Genomic DNA, 14,448 nt, shown 5'->3' with positions numbered 1-14,448 from the left:
CACCAATATGTAGACAAGGGATTAGTGTGGCATTCGTGTCTTCCTGGTGTGTGTGTGTGTGTGTGTGTGTGTGTGTGTGTGTGTGTGTGTGTGTGTGTGTGCGTGCGCGGAACGACCTTGTAGGACTCCTTTAGTGATTTCTACCCAGTCACTAAAATTATTTCTCTTTTCACCGTGATATGGATTATTCAGCACAACATTTTGCATTCTGTTTCTTAAGTATGATTTAAACCAGTTCTGTGTAAATCCATTTGTCCCATAAAACTTTAGTTTTTTCCAAGAGAGTAACATGATCTACGCCATCAAATGCGTTGGAAATATCACAAAAATACCAACTGGCGATATGTTATGATGTTAGGCGTGTAGTGTATTGAGAGTGAACGTGAAAATAGTTTTCCGTCGAGCAACCCCGGAATCCAAACTGTGGCGTACTAAATGAATTGGTTCTACTTAAATGCGAGAGTACTCTAGAGTACATTACATTTTCGTACTTTTAGACAGTAAGGATATTGCACGATAGTTATTTTCTATCTTGTCACCTTTTTAAAAAAGAAACTTTGCAGTTTACGTTAATCTGCCTGGAAAAATTCCCTATGCATTAATACATTACTTGTATCACTAAGGACATTTCTTATTCAGTTGGAACAACCTTTTAGAGTTCTATTCGAAATTCCATCAATACCACAGGAGCTTTTATTGTTAGACATATGTGGCATTAAGCTAATTCCAATTCTTTAAAATTTTGTGGAATGGCATGTTTAAAGTGTTCTCTTGCCTCTTCAACTGAACCACTTACTCCTGTATTTGTTGCTACGTTCAGAGAGTCATTGTTAAAAGTGCTTGCACCTTGTGAATTACCACTCACAACATTGTCATTTAGTTCAGCTGTTATGGAATCTTGTGCACTGACTGGCTGTCCTGTCCTACTGTCTCATAATATACCATACAGTTTCAATCTTATTATTTGCGTATATTTCTGTCAAGACGTGCGTTTTTCTGGATATTTTAATGACGTTCTTTAAAATGCTAAAGTATTTTTTGTAGTATGCAAGTAATGTCGGATCTTGATTTATTCTGGCCTCTATATTAATTTCCCGTTTCCTGTTACACGAAATTGGAATCGCTTTAGCTATCCTTGGCTTAAATGTTTTTTTCTTTAATCGCCTTTCTAGATAGCTTTTTAGGAATGCTACTTGACACACATTTACTATGGAGTGTATTGAATTTCACGTGGCATCTCCTTCTGTATGTGCCTCTTCACTTACACCCTCCTAACTTATTCCTAAAACACTGAACTTTGATTTGATTAATAAGTCCCACTGCTTTGTACGAAAGTGCATCAGTTGTTGTAGTGCATTGTTTGTTTCCAGTACTCGTGCCTCACGATCGGGTAATTCATAAGCAATTTGGTACTCGTTGTTTTAGCCTGAGCATTACCTATAAAATGTAATCTATCAGGTTCCTGCTTGACCTTGTCTGCCAACACAACACAAGGGGTACCTTGAAGGAACGGTTCTCATCCCTCGCAAAATGGCGTGCTTACTTTGAGGGTTGTTTACACGTCAGGAAAAGCTCTTAAAGTTCTTCGTGGTTAACATACACGACGTCAAGTGATGGTATGAATGCTTCCTTCGCCAGGGACACGGCCAGTTCTTACCGCAGCCTTCGCCCGTCGATGTTGATGTTCGGCACTTGTTGAACTCAAAGTACAGGGTGATTCAAAAAGAATACCACAACTTTAGGAATTTAAAACTCTGCAACGACAAAAGGCAGAGCTAAGGACTATCTGTCAGCGAATTAAGGGAGCTATAAAGTTTCATTTAGTTGTACATTTGTTCGCTTGAGGTGCTGTTGACTAGGCGTCAGCGTCAATTGATGCTACGATGGCGACCGCTCAACATAAAGCTTTTTGTGTTATTGAGTACGGCAGAAGTGAATCGACGACAGTTGTTCAGCGTGCATTTCGAACGAAGTATGGTGTTAAACCTCCTGATAGGTGGTGTATTAAACGTTGGTATAAACAGTTTACAGAGAATGGGTGTTTGTGCAAAGGGAAAAGTTCTGGACGGCCGAGAACGAGTGATGAAAATGTAGCACGCATCCAGCAAGCATTTTTTCGCAGCCCAGGAAAATCGACTCGCAGAGCTAGCAGAGAGCTGCAAATTCCACAATCAACTGTATGGAGAGTCCTACGAAAAGCTTAGTTATGAAACCTTATCGTCTGAAATTGGTTCAAGCACTGTCTGCAGCTGATAAGATTAAAAGAATCGATTTCTGTGATTTTATCCTTGCTCAAATGGAAACAGATGAATCTTTCGTTTCAAAGATTGTGTTTAGTGATGAAGCAACTTTCCACACTAACGGGAAAGTCAAACGTCACAATGTCTGCATATGGGGCACTGAGAATCCGTGGGAAACAACTCATTATGAACGTGACTCGCCTAAGGTGAACGTTTTCTGTGCCATTTCAGCCAATAAAGTTTTTGGTCCCTTTTTCTTCGAAGGTGCTACTGTAACTGGACTACAGTATCTGGAGATGTTAGAGAATTGGCTGTTCCTTCAGCTCGAACAAGAAGCACAACAATTCATATTTCAGCAGGATGGAACGCCACTACATTGGCACTTATCTGTCCGTAACTACCTGAACATAAACTACCCGAGGCGATGGATCGGCCGCCAGGCAGCCCGTGACAGAGCACTTCATCACTGGCCTCCAAGAAGCCCTGATCTTACCCCCTTCGATTTTTTCTTATGGGGGTATGTTAAGGATATGGTGTTTCGGCCACCTCTCCCAGCCACCATTGATGATTTGAAATGAGAAATAACAGCAGCTATCCAAACTGTTACGCCTGATATGCTACATAGAGTGTGGAACGAGTTGGAGTATCGGGTTGATATTGCTCGAGTATCTGGAGGGGGCCATATTGAACATCTCTGAACTTGTTTTTGAGTGAAAAAAACCTTTTTAAATACTCTTTGTAATGATGGATAACAGAAGGTTATGTTATGTTTCTTTCATTAAATACACATTTTTAAAGTTGTGGTATTCTTTTTGAATCACCCTGTACACTGAAGTAGTGTACGTACCCAGGCATCTGGATTTGAAATTATCTGATCTCATTAAAGCGATACAACTGAATACTTGGACAATTTCTTAAAGGATGCAGCCTATTTAGTTGCTATCATTTCCAATTCGAGCATTATCTAAAAAAAAAAATTCGTTGTCGACGTGACGTGACGTGAGACTATAATTTTCCGTACTTAGCTGTTCGTGCTGTGTGGAATCGGTATAGCTAAGTTTGCGACGCGATGAGTTACCACGAAGAAATATCTGACGGGGTCTTTGCCGGTGTGGCCGCGGTCAGAGGCGTGTTTCGGGGTCGCCACCCTCTGCAGCCGGTGGCGTCAGCCTGACCCACATTCTCTCTCTCTCTCTCTCTCTCTCTCTCTCTCTCTCTCTTTCTCTCTGCGCATTGTTCTCGTCTCTCTACCCGAGCTTCCGGTCGGCTCTGCAGACCAGCGGTGCTACTTTATAATGAGGGGAGGAGGGGGGGGGGGGTGATGGACCCTGAGGACCATCTGAGCTAGCGTTCGTAGCACCCGTACGATTACCACAACGAGGCCACGTTCCGTCAAGCGCTGTCGAGCCACAGATAGCGCCCGCAGCGCTGCCTCGCCCGCGCGCTGCGCTGCCCCTGGGGCCTTTAAGATAAGCGCACGTTCCCTTTGTGTGGCGCCTCTTACAGTCTAACGAGCGTAAGTGGTGGAGCACATGAGAAAGTCGTAAACACGGGGGCCACAGCGAGGCTGCACACACCGTTCTACGGCTTCGGAAAGAAGATATTCTCGGTAGCCGACACTGTCTCAGTTATCACGAGTGAAACACGTTTTGGTACTAAATGTGTCAATCATAAATTAGCGCGACACCTTTTTTATTAAGTGTATTCTTCAGTTCTTGGGACCGAGCGATGTGGGGGCCGAGGGTAGCACACTGGTCTCGCATTTGGGAGCGTGGCGGTTCAAATCCGCGTCCGGCTACTCGCATTTCAGTTTCTCTTGCCTACCTTGCAGCCGCTTTAAGGCTAGTTCCGTAGTGTAAACGCCCCATTTCGCTCCCCACCCCCCCTCCCCTACACGAATCTGCGTCCGTGCTCATATTACCTTGTTGTTGATGGGACGTCATCAGTACCCTGGAAGGAAAATCGTGAGTGGCCAGTTTAACTACTGCCATTCGGCGCATATTTACTGGCGTGGGTCATTTTACATTTCCGTAGCTTCTGCCCACAAACTGTATCCTTTTTGTAATAAAAAAAATATTATTTCCTACTCTCGCATTCAGCAAAAAAGTCGTTTGAAGTATTTTCGGCTCCTACTAATCGTATATAATGTACACTTGTCTCCCGTCTCCGGATGGGTTTACCAAGGGGTTTAGCAGCGCCTCTGTACTTGGAGGAGAATATACCATCTGCTTTTTGAATAATTCCTATACAACATTCACGGCTTAAACGTATACGGACTTTGTCGTGGCAATGTATACTGCTAATGCGGTACTGGCATCTCTGCACGGTTTCTATACGCAGTTTCAAACCTGTCATGATCAAAATTTACGCTGTGATTGTGTGTGACTGTAAATACGGTTTTCACTGACCTTCTCCGCCACGTTCGCCTGTAAGACCTCGCACTTATTTTATTTACCACTCGCATCAGTGACAGACGGTGTTCTTCACTCGCGGCAGATTATGATAGGTGGTGCAACGATCCAGTCTTGATCCTTTCTTCCTGCTGACTCACCGACGATACCAGTCCCACCTGCTACTCGGGTAATCGCCTCTCTTATACCTCACGTCGACCAGCCGAATGTGAACAGTTGACACGCAATCACTCATTTGCCTGTTATCTGTAATAATTACATGGAACAGCACTAACGTAGATTTTCGTGGTTTATACATGTAGCGTGCTCAGAATGTAATTTGATAATTTTCAGCGCAGAAAGACAAAAATGACTTTTTTATGCCAAAAGTCAGATGGACCACATTTTTCGCCAGAATACCGAGCAAGATGCGTCGGTAGCCATTCTATACTCCCTTACTCGCTTTTCGCAGACTGCATCACCAGTAACACTATCACAGAATATTTTTAGTATCTTGTTGACAGAGAAAATGATTACAGTTCGGAGTACTATGTCTTAACTCTGCCTGCTTCTCAGATATGTTTACTTTCTACATGAAGCTATTGAAATGCGTCTCACGTTTTTCGAGGCAGGAAACAGGTGGAAAGCAAGGCGCCTGAACAGATAAGTTTCCAGTGCGTTACACACACAAACATTCCTGTAATATTTTTCAGTTACTTCCGTTTGACAGGGCTTGGAATGTGCCTTCGTCTCGTTATGACAGTGGATTTGTCTCTTTCGGAAGTACACAAAAATCCACTGCAACCTCCTCGCCCCTCCCGTCTTAGATACCCCAGCGGGTAGTTTCGAACATTCGGGTAACAAGGCAGTTACGCGAGAGAGAGAGAGAGAGGGAGACCGGGGGGGGGGTTCACATCGTGAATGCCGAGAAAGTATTATCCGTTTCTGTGGCACCCGCCAACAGTTCCATCCCTGCAGTTTCTACCTGGGTCCTTTGTTTCTCTTTATGGCTCTCCCGAAAGACGAATATGCTCGGAAAACTATTACTGTCCCTCGTTAACGTAATACTCGACGTGTTTGATTTGTGTCGCCCACTTTTTGTCGCCTATAATCTACACTGCTATGGACAAATGGCGTCATAACACCTAGACTAACACGTAAGTGAATGCTGACTGCTCTACATGGGACCAGAAGCTCATGCTATTGGCTGCAAAGTCTCATGATACGCTGCCCCTTGTTATTGAAAGCCACCCAATCACTCACTTTTTTATCCGAAGATCACTCTAGTAGATGGTTACAGGCAGCCACACACACGCTGACAAGATCGGATGTGTGACCATTTTGGTAAAGCATCCAGCGAGCTTCTTCGCGTCCACACGGTAGTTCGCGCTTGGGGTACGTGGAGCAGACATGAAGACGATGCGCTCGTTTTGGCCAGCTTTCCCGACGTAATGCGGAAAAAAGAGGTGGGATGTGTGGGGTGATGATCGGTTAATGAAAGGAAGAACTTTATCTCATTTGATGTTACTGTGATTTATCCATACGATTCATAGGATCAATGGATAACTGTATTTATTCTCCTGTCACTAGTAACACCATTGATAGAAATGGGTACAATCATGGTAGAATCTCTTACTCGACATGAATGAGTGACGCAAATAAGCCGATTTCTCGCAATCTGAAAAGAACATAAACCCTCAAATACGGATAAAAAAAAGTACCTTTCATTTTTTCGCTCTTTTAGTTGGCCAAGAATGATTTATCGCTTTAATAATGACGCGTCTGTGAGATAGGCTTAAGCCAAAATTGTTAAGGCTTTCGTGGCCACTTGTTGACAAACTGCCTATTGGCTTCTGCCTTGGGTTCTTCGGCCGACGTTCGTCTGGTGATTTTACTGACGTTTCGCCAGCACCAGTGGCTGGCATTCTCAAAGCTTCACCCTCCATTGCTGGTGGTGAACAGTAGCCGAGCTCGCGGCCGCGTGCTGTGCGTATCTGGCTGGAGCGCCAACGTCCGAGGGCTTCTCTGCGGTCATTTCCAGTGCGGTTCCCCTCTTGCTACCTGCGCCGATCGTTCGCTGCGGTACGGGATGCGTTTACCTTAAGGCTTTCTTCTTTCTTGTTGAAGCTATTCCTGTGTTTTTGTATTTCTATAGCTTCTCTGAACAAGCAGGTGTGATAGTGCTTCTCTACAGCCAGAACTTCCGTGTCGGCGAATTTTATTACATGGTCGGTCTCACTGGGTGCTTGCTCTGCCACTGCCGGTTTCTCCACCTGCCCCAACCTGCAATGTCGCTTATGTTCTTTGATCCTGGTGCTGATTGATCGTCCAGTCCTTCCAAAATAAACTTTTCCGCATCTGCATCGTATGCGGTATATACCCGACATTGCAAGTGGGTCTCTTTCCTTCTTTTCCGATCTTAGACACTCTTTGATCTTCCTTGTCGGTTTGAAAATCGTCTTTACGCCGTGTTTGCGCAATATACGGCCGATTCTGACCGTCACTCTGAGAATGTACGGTAGAAAGGTCGTATCAGACATTTCTTTCTCTGATGTCTTACTTCGCCGAGTGGTTGGCTCTGTTACACTTCTAATATAATATGTGGAGTACCCATTGCTCCTCAGAACACTTTCCAGGTGTTGCATTTCGTCCTGCTCGCGTTAAGAGCGTATTAATCGTGCCTTTTTTCTGGCTCCGGTGGTGGTTTGGTAGTTTGTGCAGGTATCGGTCCGTATCTGTCGATCTTGGATAGACACTGTCCCAGATTTTCGCCATTCCTTGTTACAAACACATCTAAAAATGGTAGTTTTGTGTCCTTTTCTATTTAAATGGTAAATTTTATGTTGGCATGGAGCCTGTTGAAGTGTCTTAGGAAGTCACCGAGCTGTTTTTCGCCATGGCTCCACAGAACGAAAGTATCGTTTACGTATCTGTATCACATCTTATGTATCAAAGTCCAGTGCCTGTGCTTCGAAATGTTCCGTGAAGAAGTTTGCCACCATTGGACTAAGAGGACTACCCATGGCGACGCCGTCCAGTTGTACGTAGAAATTGCCATTCCACGTGAAATAGCTCGTGGAGAGATATGGATGAAAAAGTGTGATGTCTTGCGGGAAAATGGAACCGATGTGCTCCAGAGAGTCACTGAGTGGCACTTTTGTAAACAAAAAATATCAAATCTGACCAGGATGTTTGGTGGAAGCTTTAGTTTCTTCAGCTTCTCAGTGAAATGTCCTGAGTGTTTTATGTATGTCAATCTGCCCCACGCGTGCTAGGGCAGAGAGGCCAAGCGTTTTGCTAGTTTATACGTCGGTGGTACTGCTTCTGTGTTGCACAGGTTTCTCTGTATGTCCGCCGGCAGAGAAGATGCCAAGAAGTGGCGGTTGCTTGTAAAAGCCCGCATATAATCTGTTGCATACCATTAGCATGTGTACATCGGTTTGCTCGCACGAGTTTCCATAACGAAGAACACGTAGAACAGCTCGAATGACTGCACAGAATATTCCTGCGTGCTCGTACAAAGTGCTTGATCGAGCATGCTTGTCAAGCGTACAGTCGTATGTGTGGCCAGGTTAATAGTCTGGAGCCACTCGCTGTTACGCGTCGACCATGGCGAGACTCGCAGTACACACGCAGGTACAGGCAGGCAGCCATAGTGTGCTGTCCCCACCGGCCCCCTGCTCCGGTCAGAGGCGCGCCGTGTGGAGCGGTCGCGGGCCGGTCAGTCTGTGGAGCTGGCCGCCCTCTGCCCTTGGCAGGACCCCCTTCCGCCGGCGGTCTAGCGTGTCGCCGCACACCGGCGTTGCCGTTGACTCGCTCTCAGCAAACGCTCAACTTTCTCACCCGCCGTCGCACACATCGAGCCAGTTAAAGACCGAATAGTGCAACGTTCTATTCACGGTGGAACACTATTCTTCCGTTGATTGCCGACTCCCTGGAGTGCTGTGTGCACAACGACCATATATGTTAAATTAAAAGGAACGTCAGCGTTGGCCGTAATATTGATGTTTTATTGATACCAAAATCGATTTTCAATCACATAGTGATCATCTTCAGTGCTGGAAGTTAAAAATTTCACATAGCGACCAGTGAATAAAAACAAAAATCCACAAATACACCAGAGTATAAACCAACTGTTGGAAAGAACATACTTGTGGTGTACAAATTAAACTCGCACAGTGGTATCAAGTCATCAGTAACCAAAACTGAAAAGCGATCACTCTAACTGAAGCCGCTGTTTACATTCAGCAGACCTCGGTGTGACAGGGTCTTGAAACGCCCTCTATGTGGCGTGTGTCACGTGAAGACTTAACAATTCTTTATTTGCCAAGGGATTACCACAAAATACCAACGTGCACTTGCAAATCATTAATTGAATATTTCAATTTTAAAATTGTACATTAAGAAACGCATATCAAAAAAGACAGGGGGAAATGCACCCCTTGACAACATACGCTGGCGTGTTATTTTCAAACAACTTAAAAAACGTGTCAGAATAAAAATCAACAGGTGAAGTTACGTGGTGTCAGATTACAGGACTAGCAAGAAGAAAAATATACAAATAACATGACATCAAATATAACAGAATTCGTTATAACACAGTACCCGCCATCTGGCGTAGGGAGTCGGAGATACAAAGTTCTTAATTTGCGTAAAATATTACATTGAAACCAAGAAGTCAAATTCATAAATGTAATTATACAATTTATGTCACAATATAGCAGGTCAAAATGCCAGGAAACTCATTACGTGTTACAAAAAAAAAAAAAAAAAAAAAAAAAAAAAAAAAAAAAATTTAGGGGTGCAGACTAAAAATTTTTTATTGTATTTAACGACGTGATAAGACACACATCTTATTCATCCCGTTGGGACATGTGAAACTTCATATAAATTAAAAAGTCATTGTAATTATGAAAGCAGAATGTTTTAAAAGCACATTGTGGGTGCAGAGATCGTTTAACGCATTCGTGAGAGAAAACTACTGTTAAAAATTGCAAAGAATAAATTATATGTTGCATAGAGACCAGTGTACGAAATACGCTAGCTTAGTAGATACCTACACTATCACACCTGATATTTATAGAAAAATTAATCATATGATGCAAACAGAACTTGGGTATAAGTGTTCTCTTTAAAGTATAAAAGCTTTGTCCCAAATAAATACATCGCACTTAAGTTATACCCTTTTGCACAAGCACTGGGTCAGAACCCATTATACATTTACAGTTGATAAAACAGAAATGAAAACTGTCAAGCAAACGGTTTTGGATACTCCTATGAAAGCGATAATGTAAACAGCGGCTTCAGTTATTGTGATCGCTTCTCAGTTTTGGTTACTGATGACTTGATACCAGTGTCTGAGTTTAATTTGTACACCACTGGTATGTTCTTTCCAACAGTTGGTTTATACTCAGGTGTATTTGTGGTTTTTTGTTTTCATTCACTGATCGCTATGTGAAATTTTTAACTTCCAGCACTGAACATGATCACTGTTGTTGTTGTTGTCTTCAGTCCTGAGACTGGTTTGATGCAGCTCTCCATGCTACTCTATCCTGTGCAAGCTGCTTCATCTCCCAGTACCTACTGCAACCTACATCCTTCTGAATCTGCTTAGTGTACTCATCTCTCGGTCTCCCTCTACGATTTTTACCCTCCACGCTGCCCTCCAATGCTAAATTTGTGATCCCTTGATGCCTCAAAACATGTCCTACCAACCGATCCCTTCTTCTAGTCAAGTTGTGCCACAAACTTCTCTTCTCCCCAATCCTATTCAATACCTCCTCATTAGTTACGTGATCTATCCACCTTATCTTCAGTATTCTTCTGTAGCACCACATTTCGAAAGCTTCTATTCTCTTCTTGTCCAAACTAGTTATCGTCCATGTTTCACTTCCATACATGGCTACACTCCAAACAAATACTTTCAGAAACGACTTCCTGATACCTAAATCTATATTCGATGTTAACAAATTTCTCTTCTTCAGAAACGCTTTCCTTGCCATTGCCACTATGTGATTGAAAATCGATTTTGCTATCATTAAAACATCAACATTACGGCCAGCGCTGACCTTCCTTTTAATTTACTATTCTTTCGTCTATACTGGAAATTATTGCGTCTACTACGTACAGGACATTTGTCCATTTTCAACTGTGTCGACTGCAAAAGTAAAACTGTGAATCACGCAGCTTCACTGCGTAAAGGATTTTTTTCCCACAAAACGGCTACAAAAATTTCATTTTTTTTACAATATGTTTCTGAAGTGTCGTTGTTAAATTACCAGTGCACTAAAAGTGTCGAAAATAAGTTCATACACAATTTTTGTCAGGGTGTGTTCAATTTTTTCGGTTAACGAAATACACTGTTAGAATGTAACTCAAATACTCACAGAAGATATTAAGCAAAGGAGCGTGATTAAATTCAATGTTTATTTTCACAAATACCACCTCCTACTTCAGTGCACTTTTGAATTCTTTTGACAACAGCACCTTTAGGTCCTCTTGGGTTGTCTTGCTATTCTTTTACGTGGCAGCACTATTTATAATCCGAACGATCAGCACGTCCGTTGTTTACTTTTCCTTTGCACCTTTCGCCTTTAAACCTTTTAAATCCGAAGGGGTAAGGTCTGCGGTCGTCGATGACCAAGAAACGTGAACATTTCTATCGATCCAAAAATGTTCAAATGTGTGTGAAATCTTATGGGACTTAACTGCTGAGGTCATCAGTCCATAAGCTTACACACTACTTAACCTAAATTATCCTAAGGACAAAAACACACACACACACACACACACACACACACACACACACACACACACACACACAAGCCCAATGGAGGACTCGAACCTCCGCCGGGACCAGCTCTCTGTCGACCCATCTTCGGAGGGATGTCTCAGGTTTACATTATGTCATCTGAGCATTAGAATGTGCGCGGACTCCTACATACCCATCCTTGAAGCCAAAGGAACCACTTCAGTAATGCTGGAAGCTAGTTCTCAAGAACGCCCTGGTAACTAGCCTCTTCGAGACGATGCGGTAACACTACAGGTAAAATCGTATTGTCTGTCCTACAACACTACGTGTTTACAGGGCGCCGTTCTTGAGACTGTCTCCACAAAGGAATATGGGTTATGGTCGGGCCACTGATGTCACTTAAGTTTGCTGATGATACGGTTATGATTGGAGATGACATAAGTAAACGTATGAAGAGGACCACTCGCCGATTTGTAATTAGCCAACGTCTATACCTTCATCTCCTTCTCGAAAGATGTTGATTCAGCTGTAAATGGGAAGGATAGAGGCCGGTCATACGTTATGTCCGCTGTATTCTTGTACGTCGAACACTGATACGTGTAGAAAATCTGCGTGTTCTTGTTGAAGGACTACGGTCCATCGACTGAATCGTGTCCTCTGCTTCATTCACAATCTGTTCATATGCACGTCCAGATGAACTATGAATCCTTTGCGCTGTAGCAGTCTCATACAGCTCCGTGAGAACACAAGTAAACGATCTAGAATCTGTTAGTCTGCGGTTAGGCAATCGTCTACCGCATTCTCTACAGTCGCAGTAACACCTTCCCCATCACAAAACTCTTACTTAAATACCATCTCGGCTTACTCAGTATTTGTAAATAGGCGTAGTATGCTAAGACGACGCAGTAGTAGAATTCGTCGTCGTCGTCGTCGTCGTCGTCGTCGTCGTCGTCTTTTCCAAGTTTCCCGGGTGTGGTATAAAAGCGCTCATCATCTCCTTCTTTCATACATCTTCTGTTCCAGGACAGCTTTCCATTTGTGTCCCTTCTCCTCCACGTCTGATCTTACAGTCTCTGTCCAGCGTTTTCTTGGTCTTCCTGTGGTCTTCTTCTTTCGAGTACAGGATGAAATACTTTTTGGCATGTCTTTGACTGTTAATTCTCATTTGTGTCCATACCACTGAAGCCTGCGTTTCTTCATGACGCTGGTAACAGGAACCTCAATACCAGCCACCTCAGTCCTGATTTTGTCCTTCTAGTTGTATGATTGTAGTTCTAAACATTCTCATTTCTGCTGCCTAAATTCTGCTGAGGTCTTTGTGTAGTAGCGTACATGTTTTTAAACCATGTGTAAGGACTATTACTAAATAGGTGTGGTACATAGTAGCCTTTGCTTTCCGCAGCGTTTCATCGACGCAGAGAAGATTTCTGATTTCACAGTAAAAATCAGATGCTGTCTATGTTCTGCTGAGTTCTCCCCGCTTAATGGTGTTGTTTCAAGTTCATGCTTCCTAGGTACTTGAAATGTGAAACAGATTCTACTTTGACTCCTTTTACAAATATATTTGAGGTTGTTTCTTGATTGTTGATGGTCATTTCTAGTGTCCTTGTTTTACTTATTTTTAGTCAGAAATTTTTGAATGTGTTGTTCCAGTCATTAAGTTTCTTTTGTGCTTCAGCTTCCGCCTCTCCCCATGCTATCAAATCAGCAAAAATGAGGGCATTTGGTCCGCTGTCTATTTTCTTGATAGATTTTATGATCTTGACATTACTATTACAAAAAGGCACTTCCTTGTTGGACACCTCTCTTTGTCTCAGTCCATTTGATCGTCCGTTGCCTATGTGGACAGAGTTGTAACACTATTCGTATAGCATCTTGACTTTATCTATTACGTACTTTTGCTAGGCCTAACACAGAATGCTAGTCAGCAGCTAAGCTGATATATACTGCTTTCGAACCAAGCCTCGGATGGAATAATGAATAAACGCAGTAGAATTGACCAGCAAATTACAATCAGAATCGCAGTTGAAAACACTGAGTTATGTAAACTCAAGCTTAGCTTATTCTTCGAAACAAAAATGGCGACCGATAAATAAATTCATAACAACTTGAATACCAACACGTGAAACTAAAACTAATCTCTGTAACCAGTAACAACTGAACACATCTTATATGACATGTTTTATTTGAATAACTGTGTACAACCAATTTCTAAAATTTTCGTTTTTAAAATGTCGACTGTTCCTCCATAAAATATAGTGACCTAAGAAAGTAGGTACACATTGTTATAACAAACCAAGTAACTTGGACGCGCATTGCTCTTAAAGTCGAAGAGAAATATGACACTGTTTTGCAACACAGTTGTTAACAGTTTCTGTTAAGAACGGTCAGAACTTTCTACTAATTGTTCAGCTCCTCGACAATAGAAACCCGCTCCTTGGTCACGAAGCCTGTAGAGAATCGCTGCGGGAACGTCCTTACCGTCGGAAAATTTGCGATTCCTGCAAACCGGTTCCTCCATTACTTGGACGTTGTCTGTGGTTTGTGGTCCTGCCGGAACGCCATCACTAACGTCTGTGCGGCCTCGGTCAAAAGGTTGGCGCAGTTTAATTATGGTTGGAAACGAAATTGCATTTGCTCTAATGTACTGTCACGATGAATCCGTGTGAATTTTAGACCCTTTGAGAAAAAGAATCGTACTGCCTCACGTACTTCACCTTTGGAATATGTTTGCAGTTGGCGCGCCATTTCATCCGCATACTGTGAATCACGTGTCAGCTGTACCGCAGCAGAACTGTGTCTAGAGGACAATCCTGTTGCGCAGTGATCTTAGCATGGACAAGATAGATAAATATCGTAAAGTGGTAATATGTTGGTGGAAATGAATGAAAGCGGAAAAGAATGTTGCCAGAGGTGTCCCAATCTTCCCAAGAAAATTGGACGTCACATACCTTGTCAGCGTATCTGCAGCCAAATCGGGATGACCCCCAACACGACGCAGTTGAAGGAATTGGAAAATACAGTGTGAGCAGTTACGGTGCATTGTGGTGATGGTCTTCAAAACAGC

At 43.0% G+C, this 14,448-nt stretch overlaps 1 protein-coding gene across 1 annotated transcript in view; it reads left to right on the top strand.

The window, feature by feature from the left end:
• Positions 1–14,448, top strand: part of LOC126278722 (histone-lysine N-methyltransferase SETD1A-like) — a 493,303-nt gene that overhangs the window by 156,226 nt on the left and 322,629 nt on the right. The window lies entirely within an intron of this gene.

Source organism: Schistocerca gregaria, chromosome 6 (assembly GCF_023897955.1).
Source record: "Schistocerca gregaria isolate iqSchGreg1 chromosome 6, iqSchGreg1.2, whole genome shotgun sequence".
Lineage (NCBI taxonomy): Eukaryota > Metazoa > Arthropoda > Insecta > Orthoptera > Acrididae > Schistocerca > Schistocerca gregaria.
The sequence above is the reverse complement of the archived record's forward strand: the minus strand, read 5'-3'. Positions and strand labels throughout refer to the sequence as shown.